The sequence below is a fragment of the Cryptomeria japonica genome, unplaced genomic scaffold, assembly GCF_030272615.1.
Source record: "Cryptomeria japonica unplaced genomic scaffold, Sugi_1.0 HiC_scaffold_24, whole genome shotgun sequence".
In the NCBI taxonomy this organism is placed as follows: Eukaryota; Viridiplantae; Streptophyta; class Pinopsida; order Cupressales; family Cupressaceae; genus Cryptomeria; species Cryptomeria japonica.
Window position 1 is genome coordinate 267,501 of NW_026728846.1, and position 15,000 is coordinate 282,500.

General features: G+C 59.4%; 1 non-coding gene across 1 annotated transcript; it reads left to right on the forward strand.

Annotated features, from left to right (window-relative positions):
- Positions 1-12,460: 12,460 nt before the first annotated feature.
- On the forward strand, positions 12,461-12,579 carry LOC131861353 (5S ribosomal RNA). Its single transcript, XR_009360428.1, has one exon. It is a non-coding gene; the product is annotated as a 5S ribosomal RNA (ribosomal RNA).
- Positions 12,580-15,000: the final 2,421 nt, after the last annotated feature.

Sequence of the window (15,000 nt, forward strand, 5' to 3'; positions counted from 1 at the left end):
ATAAACGGAGATATATATCCAATTGCAACGAAAGAACGTGCCAAAGATCGAGAACAATGGCAGAAATGCTAGTAACGTGCACTTCGGGACCAACGCATCACCGGAAGACAACCGCCAAACATCGAAAGAGTCGCGATGCTCCGCAACCTACGTGCAAAGCGGTCGCACACCGGGTAAGGGAGTGAGAGCCCCAAACATAGCTGGGCGAGGCGCTCACTCCGCTCTTTAATATCTCGTTAATACCGCCAAGGAAATGGCACAAGCACACACACACAAGCATCCTCGGAAGAGGACAGTTCGAGTGACAGGTCAAATCCAAGAGTTCCGAAGACTACCTCCAGGAACAATCGGGAACAAGACCGATTACAAGTCGTCGAGTCTGTTACTGGGCGAACACGAGATGCGCACAGGAAATCGATCAGCCCTCACAATGGCCCAAGGCCAGAGATCGGACTGCTACGATTTACCCCAACAATCATCGTGCCACTCTTCGCAGAGAGGTGATAGACGCCAACGAGCCCGCGCATAGCAATCGAGGTGTAAAAAGGGCGTTGAAGGCAGGAAGCCTGGACGAAAGAGGCTACGAGGTCACCTCGAAGCGGTCTAAGAATCGGGCGCACTTGGGGCGACTACCAGTGCCAACCCCTTATCCCGCGGTGCGTCCGACACACAGAAATTTCCAAGGCGGCCAAGGAGCCTCCCCGCATAGCAATCGGGGTGTGAGGTTACGGATGCAGCATTGATAGCAATCGAGGTGTGAGGCGAAGGATGCAGAAGTGAGAGCCGAGGGATGTAGCAGAGATAGCAATCAGGGTGTGTGATGCAGAAGAGATAGCAATCGAGGTGTGCGGTGGGAAGGGCCCAGCAGCCAGAATGCATGAAGCGACGGATGAAGCAGTGATGACAACCGGGCTGTGAGGAGAGGAGGGATGCAGCCAAGAAAGCAATCAGGGCTCGAGGCAAGGGATGCATCAAGGATAGCAATCATGTTGTGAGGCGAGATTCCAAAGGCTAAACGTGAGAGGCTGCAGGGTCGACTCAGAGAGGTCTATGCATGTGAGAGGCTGAAAGCAAGGTCGACTCGGAGCGGTCTATGCATCGGGCGCGCTTGGGGCGACTACCAGTGCCAACCCCTTATCCCGCGACGCGTCCGACAAAGAGAACGTTCCAAGGCGGCAGAGGAGGTTACCAGCCGAAGGATGCAGTAGCAATAACAGGTATAGTTCCGCGGCGGCCGAGAAGACTCACCGCATAGGAATCGGGATGCGAGGCGAGGGATGCGGCGGGAAGGCCCCGACGGCTAAACGGAAGAGGCTGCAGGGCCGCCTCGGAATGGTCCAAGCATCGGATGCGATTGGGACGACTACCAGTGCCAACCCCTTATCCCGCGATGCGTCCGATACACAGATAGTTCCAAGGCGGCCGAGGAGCCTCACCGCATATCAATCGGGGTGCGAGGCGAGGGATGGGGCGGGAAGGCCCCAACGGCTAGACGGAAGAGGCTTCAGGGCCACCTCGGAATGGTCCAAGCATCGGACGCGCTTGGGGCGACTGCCAGTGCCAACCCCTTATCCCGCGATGCGTCCGATACACAGATGGTTCCAAGGCGGCCGAGGAGCCTCACCGCATAGCAATCGGGGGTGCGAGGCGAGGGATGGGGCGGGAAGGCCCCAACGGCTAGACGGAAGAGGCTTCAGGGCCGCCTAGGAATGGTCCAAGCATCGGACACGCTTGGGGCGACTACCAGTGACAGCCCCCTATCCCGCGATGCGTCCGATACGAAGATGGTTCCAAGGCGGCCGAGGAGCCTCACCGCATAGCAATCGGGGTGCGAGGTGGGGGATGCGGCGAGATGGCCCCAACGGCTAGACGGAAGAGGCCACAGGGCCGCGTCGGAATAGTCCAAGCATCGGACGCGCTTGGGGCGACTACCAGTGACAACCCCTTATCCCGCGATGCGTCCGATACGAAGATAGTTCCAAGGCGGCCGAGGAGCCTCACCGCATAGCAATCGGGGTGCGAGGTGGGGGATGCGGCGAGATGGCCCCAACGGCTAGACGGAAGAGGCTGCAGGGCCGCCTCGGAATAGTCCAAGCATCGGACGCGCTTGGGGCCACTACCAGTGACAACCCCTTATCCCGCGATGCGTCCGATACGAAGATAGTTCCAAGGCGGCCGAAGAGCCTCACCGCATAGCAATCGGGGTGCGAGGTGGGGGATGCGGCGAGATGGCCCCAATGGCTAGACGGAAGAGGCCACAGGGCCGCCTCGGAATAGTCCAAGCATCGGACGCGCTTGGGGCGACTACCAGTGACAACCCCTTATCCCGCGATGCGTCCGATACGAAGATAGTTCCCAGGCGGCCGAGGAGCCTCACCGCATAGCAATCGGGGTGCGAGGCGAGGGATGCGGCGAGATGGCCCCAAAGGCTAGACGGAAGAGGCTGCAGGGCTGCCTCGGAATAGTCCAAGCATCGGACGCGCTTGGGGCGACTACCACTGCCAACCCCTTATCCCGCGATGCGTCCGATACACAGATAGTTCCGAGGCGGCCGAGGAGGTGGGGGATGCAGCGAGATGGCCCCAACGGCTAGACGGAAGAGGCTGCAGGGCCGCCTCGGAATAGTCCAAGCATCGGACGCGCTTGGGGCGACTACCAGTGACAACCCCTTATCCCGCGATGCGTCCGATACACAGATAGTTCCGAGGCGGCCAAGGAGCCTCACCGCATAGCAATCGTGGTGCGAGGTGGGGGATGCGGCGAGATGGCCCCAACGGCTAGACGGAAGAGGCTGCAGGGCCGCCTCGGAATGGTCCAAGCATCGGATGCGCTTGGGGCGACTACCACTGCCAACCCCTTATCCCGCGATGCGTCCGATACACAGATAGTTCCAAGGCGGCCGAGGAGCCTCACAGCATAGCAATCAGGGTGCGAGGCGAGGGATGCGGCGAGAAAGCCCCAACGGCTAGAGGGAAGAGGCTTCAGGTCCGCCTCGGAATGGTCCAAGCATCGGACGCGCTTGGGGCGACTACCAGTGACAACCCCTTATCCCGCGACGCGTCCGATACACAGATAGTTCCAAGGCGGCCGAGGAGCCTCACCGCATAGCAATCGGGGTGCGAGGCGAGGGATGCGGCGAGAAGGACCCAACGGCTACACGGAAGAGGCTTCGGGGCCGCCTCGGAATGGTCCAAGCATCGGACGCGCTTGGGGCGACTACCAGTGACAACCCCTTATCCCGCGACGCGTCCGATACACAGATAGTTCCAAGGCGGCCGAGGAGCCTCACCGCATAGCAATCGGGGTGCGAGGCGCGGGATGCGGCGAGAAGGACCCAACGGCTACACGGAAGAGGCTTCGGGGCCGCCTCGGAATGGTCCAAGCATCGGACGCGCTTGGGGCGACTACCAGTGACAACCCCTTATCCCGCGACGCGTCCGATACACAGATAGTTCCAAGGCGGCCGAGGAGCCTCACCGCATAGCAATCGGGGTGCGAGGCGAGGGATGCGGCGAGAAGGACCCAACGGCTAGACGGAAGAGGCTTCGGGTCCGCCTCGGAATGGTCCAAGCATCGGACGCGCTTGGGGCGACTACCAGTGACAACCCCTTATCCCGCGACGCGTCCGATACACAGATAGTTCCAAGGCGGCCGAGGAGCCTCACCGCATAGCAATCGGGGTGCGAGGCGAGGGATGCGGCGAGAAGGACCCAACGGCTAGACGGAAGAGGCTTCGGGTCCGCCTCGGAATGGTCCAAGCATCGGACGCGCTTGGGGCGACTACCAGTGACAACCCCTTATCCCGCGACGCGTCCGATACACAGATAGTTCCAAGGCGGCCGAGGAGCCTCACCGCATAGCAATCGGGGTGCGAGGCGAGGGATGCGGCGAGAAGGACCCAACGGCTAGACGGAAGAGGCTTCGGGTCCGCCTCGGAATGGTCCAAGCATCGGACGCGCTTGGGGCGACTACCAGTGACAACCCCTTATCCCGCGACGCGTCCGATACACAGATAGTTCCGAGGCGGCCGAGGAGCCTCACCGCATAGCAATCGGGGTGCGAGGCGAAGGATGCGGCGAGAAGGACCCAACGGCTAGACGGAAGAGGCTTCGGGTCCGCCTCGGAATGGTCCAAGCATCGGACGCGCTTGGGGCGACTACCAGTGACAACCCCTTATCCCGCGACGCGTCCGATACACAGATAGTTCCAAGGCGGCCGAGGAGCCTCACCGCATAGCAATCGGGGTGCGAGGCGAGGGATGCGGCGAGAAGGACCCAACGGCTAGACGGAAGAGGCTTCAGGGCCGCCTCGGAATGGTCCAAGCATCGAACGCGCTTGGGGCGACTACCAGTGACAACCCCTTATCCCGCGACGCGTCCGATACACAGATAGTTCCGAGGCGGCCGAGGAGCCTCACCGCATAGCAATCGGGGTGCGAGGCGAGGGATGCGGCGAGAAGGACCCAACGGCTAGACGGAAGAGGCTTCAGGGCCGCCTCGGAATGGTCCAAGCATCGGACGCGCTTGGGGCGACTACCAGTGACAACCCCTTATCCCGCGACGCGTCCGATACACAGATAGTTCCGAGGCGGCCGAGGAGCCTCACCGCATAGCAATCGGGGTGCGAGGCGAGGGATGCGGCGAGAAGGACCCAACGGCTAGACGGAAGAGGCTTCAGGGCCGCCTCGGAATGGTCCAAGCATCGGACGCGCTTGGGGCGACTACCAATGACAACCCCTTATCCCGCGACGCGTCCGATACACAGATAGTTCCGAGGCGGCCGAGGAGCCTCACCGCATAGCAATCGGGGTGCGAGGCGAGGGATGCGGCGAGAAGGACCCAACGGCTAGACGGAAGAGGCTTCAGGGCCGCCTCGGAATGGTCCAAGCATCGGACGCGCTTGGGGCGACTACCAGTGACAACCCCTTATCCCGCGACGCGTCCGATACACAGATAGTTCCGAGGCGGCCGAGGAGCCTCACCGCATAGCAATCGGGGTGCGAGGCGAGGGATGCGGCGAGAAGGACCCAACGGCTAGACGGAAGAGGCTTCAGGGCCGCCTCGGAATGGTCCAAGCATCGGACGCGCTTGGGGCGACTACCGTTGCCAACCCCTTATCCCGCGATGCGTCTGATACACAGATAGTTCCGAGGCGGCCGAGGAGCCTCACCGCATAGCAATCGGGTTGCGAGGCAGATTATTGGGAAGGGAACCCCCTGGGATGCGGCTCAAGCAGTGCCCAAAGGGACTGGAATGCGGAATCACATCGAGAGACCCAAATGCTATACGAGGGCTCAAATCGAATTATCGATTTGGCCACGACATGGACGCATCGGAACGACTACCTTTGCCGAACCACTCGCAATTGCATCCATACCGAAACCAATAGACATTTCCGTTAGAGCCCTCGCATAGCATTCGGGAATCTCGCATGCCCCTCTAAATCGACCAATGCTGGCGCTCAATGAAAATCCGAGCGCTACCACCGTTCGAGCGCCAGCATTGGTCGAGTTAGAGGGGCACGGGGGAGAATGCTCCAGTCAACACCTCCCCTATATAAGTTATTTGTCCGATTCTCGCACAACCGTAGTCTGCCTCGTCGAATCAAACAACGGTCCCAGATTCCGACTTCCGTTCCGTAGAGACCCAAAAGCTAGATGGAGGCTCGCAAGAAAGAGAGTCGGCGCATAGCAATCGGGTTTCTCGAACGTTTAGGGACCGAGCTCACTTGCGGATAGGGCAAAATCCGCCAAGCAACCCAAAAGCTAGACGGGGGCTCGAATCGAATCGCCTAGGCGGCCACAACAACGACGTGTTGGATCGACTACCAGTGCCAAACCATTCAGCAAGACTAGTCTGTGTCGAGGCCGGATAGAGATTCTCAGAGAGCGCCCGCATAGCATTTAGGAGACCTGCCGCGTCCCTCACACTCGACAAATGGTGGTGCACGTTTATAAATCCGAGCGATCCCAACCCTTTCAAGCACCAACATCGGTCGAGATAGAGGGGCACGGAGGGGGCTGCGTGAGACAACACAGTCCCCTATATAAGTTATTTGTCCGATTCTCACACATCCGAAGAATGGTCATCAAATCGGACAACAGCCCAAACTTCCGACTTCCGTCCCAGAAAGCCCAAGAGCTATCTAAAACGTTCATGGCCGGAACTCGATCGCGGCTATACCAGTCCGCCAAGCAACCCAAAAGCTAGACTGGAGCTCTAGTCGAATCACCTCTGTGGCCATTGCAAGGACGTGTTGGAGCGACTACCATTGCCGAACCATTCCGCAGGTCGAGTCCATACCAAGGCCGCATAGAGATTCACGATGAGCTCCTGCATAGCAATCAGGAGACTTGCCGTGTCCATCACAATCGATAAATCCTGGTGCAAGATTTTTGCATCCGAGCGCTCCAACCAGTCGAGCACCAGCATCAATCGACATAAACGGGCACGGGGGGAGGATGCTCGAGAACACTACCTCCCCTATATAAGTTATTTGTCTGATTCTCAAGCAGCCGAAGTCTGGTCATCGAATCGGGTCAAAGACCACAACTTCCGACTTTACCCACAATGCAAGTCATCGAATCGAACATCGGCCCCCGAGTCGGACTCCATGCGTATGTCAGGTCATCGGACCCAAATTCCGCCTTCCTGCGCATGGCGGGCCATCAATATCAACTCGGTCATCGGACCCAAACTCCGCCTTTTTGCGTATGGCACGCCTTCAAATCGGTCATCGGACCCAAATTCCGCCTTCCTGTGCATGGCGGGCCATCAACATCAACTCGGTCATCGGACCCAAATTCCGCCTTTCTGCGCATGGCACGCCATCAACTCGGTCATCGGACCCAAATTCCGCCTTCCTGCGCATGGCAGGTCATCGGACACAAATTCAGACCTCGCCAATATGCCTACGTATCGAATCGGTCATCGGACCCAACTTCCGACTTCATCCATACTGTAGGGTCTTTGAGGTTGGCGCGGTGCGCTCAACCCAGGGAGTCGACCCATCGAAGCATACACCTCCCCTATATAAGCTATTTGTCCGATTCCCACACCTGTGTAGTTTGCACCTCTGACCAGGACATCGACCCCAACTTCCGAACTCGACTGCAACGACGGCACCAGCGCCTTGGTGCGCACCTTGCGACGCACAGTCCCAACATTCGCCTTCCTGCACATGGCAGGTCATCGGACCCAAATTCCGACCTCGCGAGTATGCCTACATATCGAATTGGTCATCGGACCCAACTTCCGACTTCATCCATACCGTAGGGTCTTTGAGGTTGGCGCGGTGCGCTCAACCCGGGGAGTCGACCCAACGAAGCATACACCTCCCCTATATAAGCTATTTGTCCGATTCCCACACCTGTGTAGTTTGCACCTCCGATCAAGACATCGACCCCAACTTCCGAACTCGCCTCCAACGACCGAACCAGCGCCTTGGTGCGCACCTTGCAACGCACAGTGCCAACATTCGCCTTCCTGCACGTGGCAGGTCATCGGACCCAAATTCCGACCTCGCGAGTATGCCTACATATCGAATCGGTCATCGGACCCAACTTCCGACTTCATCCATACCGTAGGGTCTTTGAGGTTGGCGCGGTGCGCTCAACCCGGGGAGTCGACCCAACGAAGCATACACCTCCCCTATATAAGCTATTTGTCCGATTCCCACACCTGTGTAGCTTGCACCTCCGATCAGGACATCGACCCCAACTTCCGAACTCGACTAAAAAGACCGCACCAGCGCCTTGGTGTGCACCTTGCAACGCACAGTGTCAACATTCGCCTTCCTGCACATGGCAGGTCATCGGACCCAAATTCCGACCTCATGAGCATACCTACTAATCGAATCGGTCATCGGACCCAACTTCCGACTTCATCCATACCGTAGGGTCTTTGAGGTTGGCGCGGTGCGCTCAACCTGGGGAGTCGACCCATCGAAGCATACACCTCCCCTATATAAGCTATTTGTCCGATTCCGACACCTGTGTAGTTTGCACCTCCGCTCAGGACATCGACCCCAACTTCCGAACTCGCCTGCAACGACCGAACCAGCGCCTTGGTGCGCACCAAAAGTGCGCACTTTTGGAGGGCACTTTTGTGCGCTCCAAAGGTGCGCACTTTTGGAGGGCACTTTTCTGCGCTCCAAAGGTGCGCACTTTTGGAGGGCACTTTTTGGAGGGCACTTTTCTGCGCTCCAAAGGTGCGCACTTTTGGAGGGCACTTTTTGGAGGGCACTTTTCTGCGCTCCAAAGGTGCGCACTTTTGGAGGGCACTTTTTGGAGGGCACTTTTCTGCGCTCCAAAGGTGCGCACTTTTGGAGGGCACTTTTTGGAGGGCACTTTTCTGCGCTCCAAAGGTGCGCACTTTTGGAGGGCACTTTTTGGAGGGCACTTTTCTGCGCTCCAAAGGTGCGCACTTTTGGAGGGCACTTTTTGGAGGGCACTTTTCTGCGCTCCAAAGGTGCGCACTTTTGGAGGGCACTTTTTGGAGGGCACTTTTCTGCGCTCCAAAGGTGCGCACTTTTGGAGGGCACTTTTTGGAGGGCACTTTTCTGCGCTCCAAAGGTGCGCACTTTTGGAGGGCACTTTTTGGAGGGCACTTTTCTGCGCTCCAAAGGTGCGCACTTTTGGAGGGCACTTTTTGGAGGGCACTTTTCTGCGCTCCAAAGGTGCGCACTTTTGGAGGGCACTTTTGTGCACTCCAAAGGTGCGCACTTTTGGAGGGCACTTTTCCTGTGCTCCAAAGGTGCACACCTAGGTGAGCACCTTCGACCACACCTTGTAGCACACCAAACTCTGACTTTCGACTTCATCCGCAATGCAGGGTCTTTGAGGTTGGCGCAATGCGCACAACCAGGGGAGTCGACCCATCAAACCCAACACCTCCCCTATATAAGCTATTTGTCTGATTCTCATACATGCGTAGCCTGCAGGAGCAATTAGGACATCGACCCCAACTTTCGGCTTCTAAACGAAAACAAGGTCTTTGAGGTTGGTGTAATGCGAACAACTAGGGGAGTCAACCCATCAAACCCAACACCTCCCCTATATAAGCTATTTGTCTGATTCTCATACATGTGTAGTCTACAGGAGCAATTAGGACATCGACCCCAACTTTTGACTTCTTAACGAAAACAAGGTCTTTGAGGTTGACGTAATGCGCACAACCAGGGGAGTCGACCCATCAAACCCAACACCTCCCCTATATAAGCTATTTGTCCGATTCTCATACATGTGTAGCCTGCAGGAGCCATTAGGACATTGACCCCAACTTTTGACTTCTTAACGAAAACAAGGTCTTTGAGGTTGGCGTAATGCGCACAACCAAGGGAGTTGACCCATCAAACCCAACACCTCCCCTATATAAGCTATTTGTCTGATTCTCATACATGTGTAGCCTGCAACAACGATTAGGACATCCACCCCAACTTCTGAATTCGTCTGCGTTGACCGCACCAAAGGTGCACGCCTTGGTGCTCACCAAAATCCGACTTCCGACTTCTTCTGCTATGCGGGGTCTTTGAGGTTGGCGCAGTGCGCACAACCAGGGGAGTCAACCCACCGAATGCAACACCTCCCCTATATAAGCTATTTGTCTGATTCTCATACATGCGTAGACTGCAGCAATGATTAGGACATCCACCCCAACTTTTGACTTCTTAAACAAGACAGGGTCTTTGAAGTTGGTGCAGTGCACACAACCAGGGGAGTCGACCCATCAAACGCAACACCTCCCCTATATAAAGCTATTTGTCCGATTCTCATACGTGTAGTCTGCAGCAGCGATTAGGACATCGACCCCAACTTCCGAATTCGTTTGCATTGACCGCACCAAAGGTGCACGCCTTGGTGTGCACCCTGGAGTGCACTTTGGTGCTCACCTCGGTGCACACTTTGGTGTGCACCTCGGTGTGCACCAAAGGTGCGCACCTTGGAGCGCACCAAAGGTGTACACTTTGGAGCGCACCACATAGGGTCTTTGAGAGGTTGGCGCAGTGCGCACACCAAGGTGGGTGTTGAGGTGCGTGCCGAGGTGGGTGGGTGCTAGGGTGCGCTCCATGGTGGGTGCCAGGGTGGGTGCGTGCTAGGGTGGATTCCAAAGAGGGTCATAGGGTGGGTGCCAAGGTGGGTTGGTGATATAGTGGGTTCAAAGGTGGGTACTAGGGTGGGTTCCAAGGTGGGTCACAAGTTGGGTGCCAGGATGCGTGGGTGTTAGGTTGGGTGCCAAGGTGGGCTCCTGCGTGGGTGGGTGCTAGGGTGGGTTTCAAGGTGGACGCGAGGGCGGGTGCCAAGGTGGGTAACAAGTTGGGTGTTAGGATGGGTGAGTGCTAGAGTGGGTGCCAAGGTGGGTGGGTGCTAAGGTGGATGCCAAGGTGGTTCACAGGGTGGGTGGGTTCTAGGGTGAGTTCCAAGGTGGGTCACAGGTTCAGTGCTAGGGTGGGTGTCAAGGCGGGTGTCGAGGTGCCTGGGTGCTAGGGTGTGGATGCCAATGTGGGTCATAGGGTGGGTACTAGGGTGGGCTGCAATGTGGGTGCCAAGGTGGGTAACATGCTCGGTGGGTTCTAAATTGGGTGCCAGGGTGGGTGTGCACCCACCTTGCCCGAGGTGGGTGCCAAGGTGCCAGTGTGGGTGGGTGCTAAGGTGGATGCCAAGGTGGGTGAGAAGGTGGGTGATAGGTTGAGTGGTAGGATGGGTGGGTGCCAAGATGGGTCACAGGGTGGGTGCAAGGGTGGGTAGGTGCTAGGGTTGGTGTCAGGGTGGGTGGGTGCTAGGTTGGGTTCCAAGGTGGGTGCGAGGGTGAGTGTCAAGGTGGGTCACAGGTTAGGTGCTAGGATGGGTGAGTGCTAGGGTGCAAAGGTGCCAGGGTGGGTGCTAGGATGGGTCGATGCTAGGGTGAGTGGCAAGGTGGGTCCACAAGTGTCAAGGTGGGTGCCGAGGTGGGTGCCAAGTCGGCGACTGCTATGGTGGATGCCAAGGTGGGTCACGGGGTGGGTGCCAAGTTGCTAGGTTGGGTTCCAAGGTGGGTGCCAACGTGGGTGCTAGGGTGCGTGGGTTAAAGGGTGTGTCACAACGTGGGTGCCAGGATGGGTGCGCACCCACACTGGCCAAGACGGGTGCGGGTGCAAGGTTGGGTTCCAAGCCCGGTCACAGGCTGGGTGCTAGGATGGGTGGGTGCCAAGGTGGGCACCAGGGTGGGTGCACCCACCCTGGCCAAGGTGGGTCACGGGGTGGGTCCTAGGGTGGGTAACGGGGTGGGTACTAAGGTGCGTGCCAAGGTGGGTCATAGGGTGGGTGCCAAGGTGGGCACCAGGGTGGGTGTGCACCAACCCTAGCCAGGGTAGGTCACGGGGTGGTTGTCGGGGTGGGCGTCAAGGAGCCAAGGTGGGTGGCAAGTAGCCAAGTTGCGTGCCAAGGTGGGTGTCGGGGTGGGTGCCAAGGATCCAAGGTGGGTGCCAAGGAACCAAGGTGGGTGTCTGGGTGGGTGCCGAGGTGGGAGCCAGGGTGGGTCCCAAGGTGAGTGCAAAGGTGGGTGCCAGGGTCAAGGTGAGTGCCAATGTGGGTTCCAAGGTGCCAGGGTCAGGGTGAGTGCCAATGTGGGTTCAAAGGTGCTAAGTTGGGTGCGAGGTTGGGTGCGAGGGTGGGTGGGTGCCAAGGTGTGCTAGGTGGAAGCCCGGGTGGGTCGGCATCCCATGGGTGTCGAGTTGGGTGCCTGATGGGTGCTTCTTGTCAAGTTTTAGTCGTCGGGACTCATTTCGAGCCTTAGAGGTCGTTTCTTGTCCGGTTGCCCTGTCTTCGACCTGGGAACCCAATTTTGGTCCTCGGGTCCCATTTTTTTTTGTCTCGCATCCCACTTTTGGCCTGTGGCCTTTTCGGGGTCGATTCTCGTTTTGGGCATCAGAGCATGTTTCTTCTCCTAAAACCCAATATTTGTTTATTAAGTCTCGGAACACATTTTTGTTCTCGTGGACCCATCATGGGTCTTGGAACGCATTTGTGGTCCTTGGGTCCCATTTTGCATCCCGAAACTTGTGTTTTGGTGCTTGATCCCTATTTTGGGTGCCCACCTTGCACCAAGTGCGCACCCGGGGCAAACCGAGCGCCTTGGTGCACCGGGGCAAGATCGAGCGTGCACCCGAGGCGCCCCGAACATGCACCAAGGTGCACTCGGCCCACATGTGAGCGCAGGTCGTTGCGCCCGAGGTGGTGTGTGGGCACCGCGTTGCAGACGGGACACTGCACGCACACGACGCCCCCTCCAGGTGCACGCACGTAGGCCGGGCCGGGTGCACACCCGACGCCCTAGCAAGGTGCGCGCACCCGGGCAGGGCTCACACTTGGCGAACGGGGCGCACTTCGCGAGGGAGGGTGTGCACCTCGACGGGGGTGGGTGGCCGGGGTGGATTCGCACGTGGGTCGCGGTTTGCTAAGTACACACTGCGACAAGCTCATAACGGGTGCGATCATACCAGCATTAGTGCACCGGATCCCATCAGAACTCCGCAGTTAAGCGCGCTTGGGCCGGAGTAGTACTGGGATGGGTGACCTCCCGGGAAGTCCCGGTGTTGCACCCTTTTTTAGTTTTTCGCCGGGCGTCGCAATGCTATTTGAATAAACCTTTTGCCCGTTTGCGTTCTCGTCGGGGCCGGGCCGGGCCGGGGTGCGCTGCCCGCACTACCGCGCGCGCGGGGGCGACACCGAGCGCGCACCCGAGGCACCCCGAGCACACAGGCCACGGTGCAACCCGGGCGTTGTGCGCGCACCCCGGTGCGCCCGAGGTGCTGCGCGCGCACCCAGGTGAAATCGGTGTGCACCTCGGCCAGTGCGCGCTCGGTCGAGTCGCGCACGTTGGCCAAGGTGCACGGTGATGTTTCTTACTCTAAGGTTCCGCACCAGACGCCCGGGACAGGTGAGCGAAGCTGGGCGGGGCCGGGTGCGCGGCCGGGGCAGGTGCACGCAGCTGGAGAGAGCTTTGGAGCACACTTCGGAGCGCACCAATGATGCGCTCCATTCAAAAGTTTCCTGAAAAGGCAAAAAAAGTTGAGATTATAGAATTTCCCACTTGAGAGATTGTAAAAAAAAAAAATTTAAAATGAAGGAAACGCGGGTGCCAAGGTGTGCGCAGCCCAGCCAAGGTGTGCGCACCAAGGCGCCCACCCTGGCGAAGGTGCACGCAAGGTGCGCACCCGAGGCAAACCGGACAATTAACCCAACTTTCGACTTCGCGCGCACCTTGGAGCGCACTTCGGAGCGCTCCTTGGTGCGCACCAATCTTGGGCACCTCGGAGTGCACCATGGCGCCCACCAAGGTGCGCACCCGGGGCAAACCGAGCTCCGACTTCGTGCGCACCTTGGAGCGCACGAAAGGTGCGCACCATGGCGCCCACCAAGGTGCGCAGCCCAGCCAAGGCGTGCGCATCAAGGTGCGCACCCTGGCGAAGGTGCGCACCCGGGGCAAACCGAGCTCCGACTTCGTGCGCACCTTGGAGCGCACAAAAGGTGCGCAACCCAGCCAAGGTGTGCGCACCCCGGTCAAACCGAGCTCCGAATCGTGCGCACCAGAGGTGCACGCCATCGTGCGCACCTTGGAGCACACTTCGGAGCCCTCCTTGGTGCGCGCCGATGTTGCGCACCTCGGAGCGCACCCGGGGAAAACAATGCAATTAACCCGACTTTCGACTTCGTGGGCACCTCGGAGCGCTCTCGGGTTCGCACCTCGGAGCACACCGAGGTGCGCACCTTTGATGCGCTGCCTTCACCAATTTCCAGAAAAGGCAAGAAAACATTGAGAAGGTGTGCGCACCGAGGTGCCCACCCTGGCGAAGGTGCACGCGAGGTGCGCACCCGGGGCAAACCGGGCTCCGACTTCGTGCACGCCGCACCTTGGAGCACACTTCGGAGCGCTCCTTGGTGCGCACCAGGGCGCGCAACCCAGCCGAGGTGCCCACCCCGGCGAAGGTGCACGCGAGGTGCGCACCCGGGGCAAACCGGGCTCCGACTTCGTGCACGCCATGGTGCCCACCGCGGCGAAGGTGCACGCGAGGTGCGCACCCGGGGCAAACCGGGCTCCGACTTCGTGCACGCCGCACCTTGGAGCACACTTCGGAGCGCTCCTTGGTGCGCACCATGGTGCCCACCAGGGCGCGCAACCCCGCCGAAGGTGCACGCGAGGTGCGCACCCGGGGCAAACCGGGCTCCGACTTCGTGCACGCCGCACCTTGGAGCACACTTCGGAGCGCTCCTTGGTGCGCACCATGGTGCCCACCAGGGCGCGCAACCCCGCCGAAGGTGCACGCGAGGTGCGCACCCGGGGCAAACCGGGCTCCGACTTCGTGCACGCCATGGTGCGCACCGCGGCGAAGGTGCGCACCCGGGGCAAACCGGGCTCCGACTTCGTGCACGCCGCACCTTGGAGCACACTTCGGAGCGCTCCTTGGTGCGCACCAGGGCGCGCAACCCAGCCGAGGTGCCCACCCCGGCGAAGGTGCACGCGAGGTGCGTACCCGGGGCAAACCGGGCTCCGACTTCGTGCACGCCGCACCTTGGAGCACACTTCGGAGCGCTCCTTGGTGCGCACCATGGTGCCCACCAGGCCGCGCAACCCAGCCAAGGTGTGCGCACCAAGGTGCACGCGAGGTGCGCACCCGGGGCAAACCGGGGTCCGACTTCGTGCACGCCGCACCTTGGAGCACACATCGGGGCGCTCCCGGGTTCGCACCGGCGTTGCGCACCGTGGTGGGCACCTCGGAGCACACCAAGGTGGGCAGCGAGGTGCGCACCTTTGATGCGATGCCTTCACTAATTTCCATAAAAGGCAAAAAAAAAACGAGATTTTAAAATTTCCGTTTTGAAAGATAGTGAGAAAAAGGGAATGCTGGTGCCATCTTGAGCCCGCCCTGGTGCGCAGCCCAGCCAAGGTGTGCGCACCAAGGTGCCCACCCTGGCGAAGGTGCGCGCCCGGGCAATTAACCCAACTTCCAACTTCGCGCGCGCCA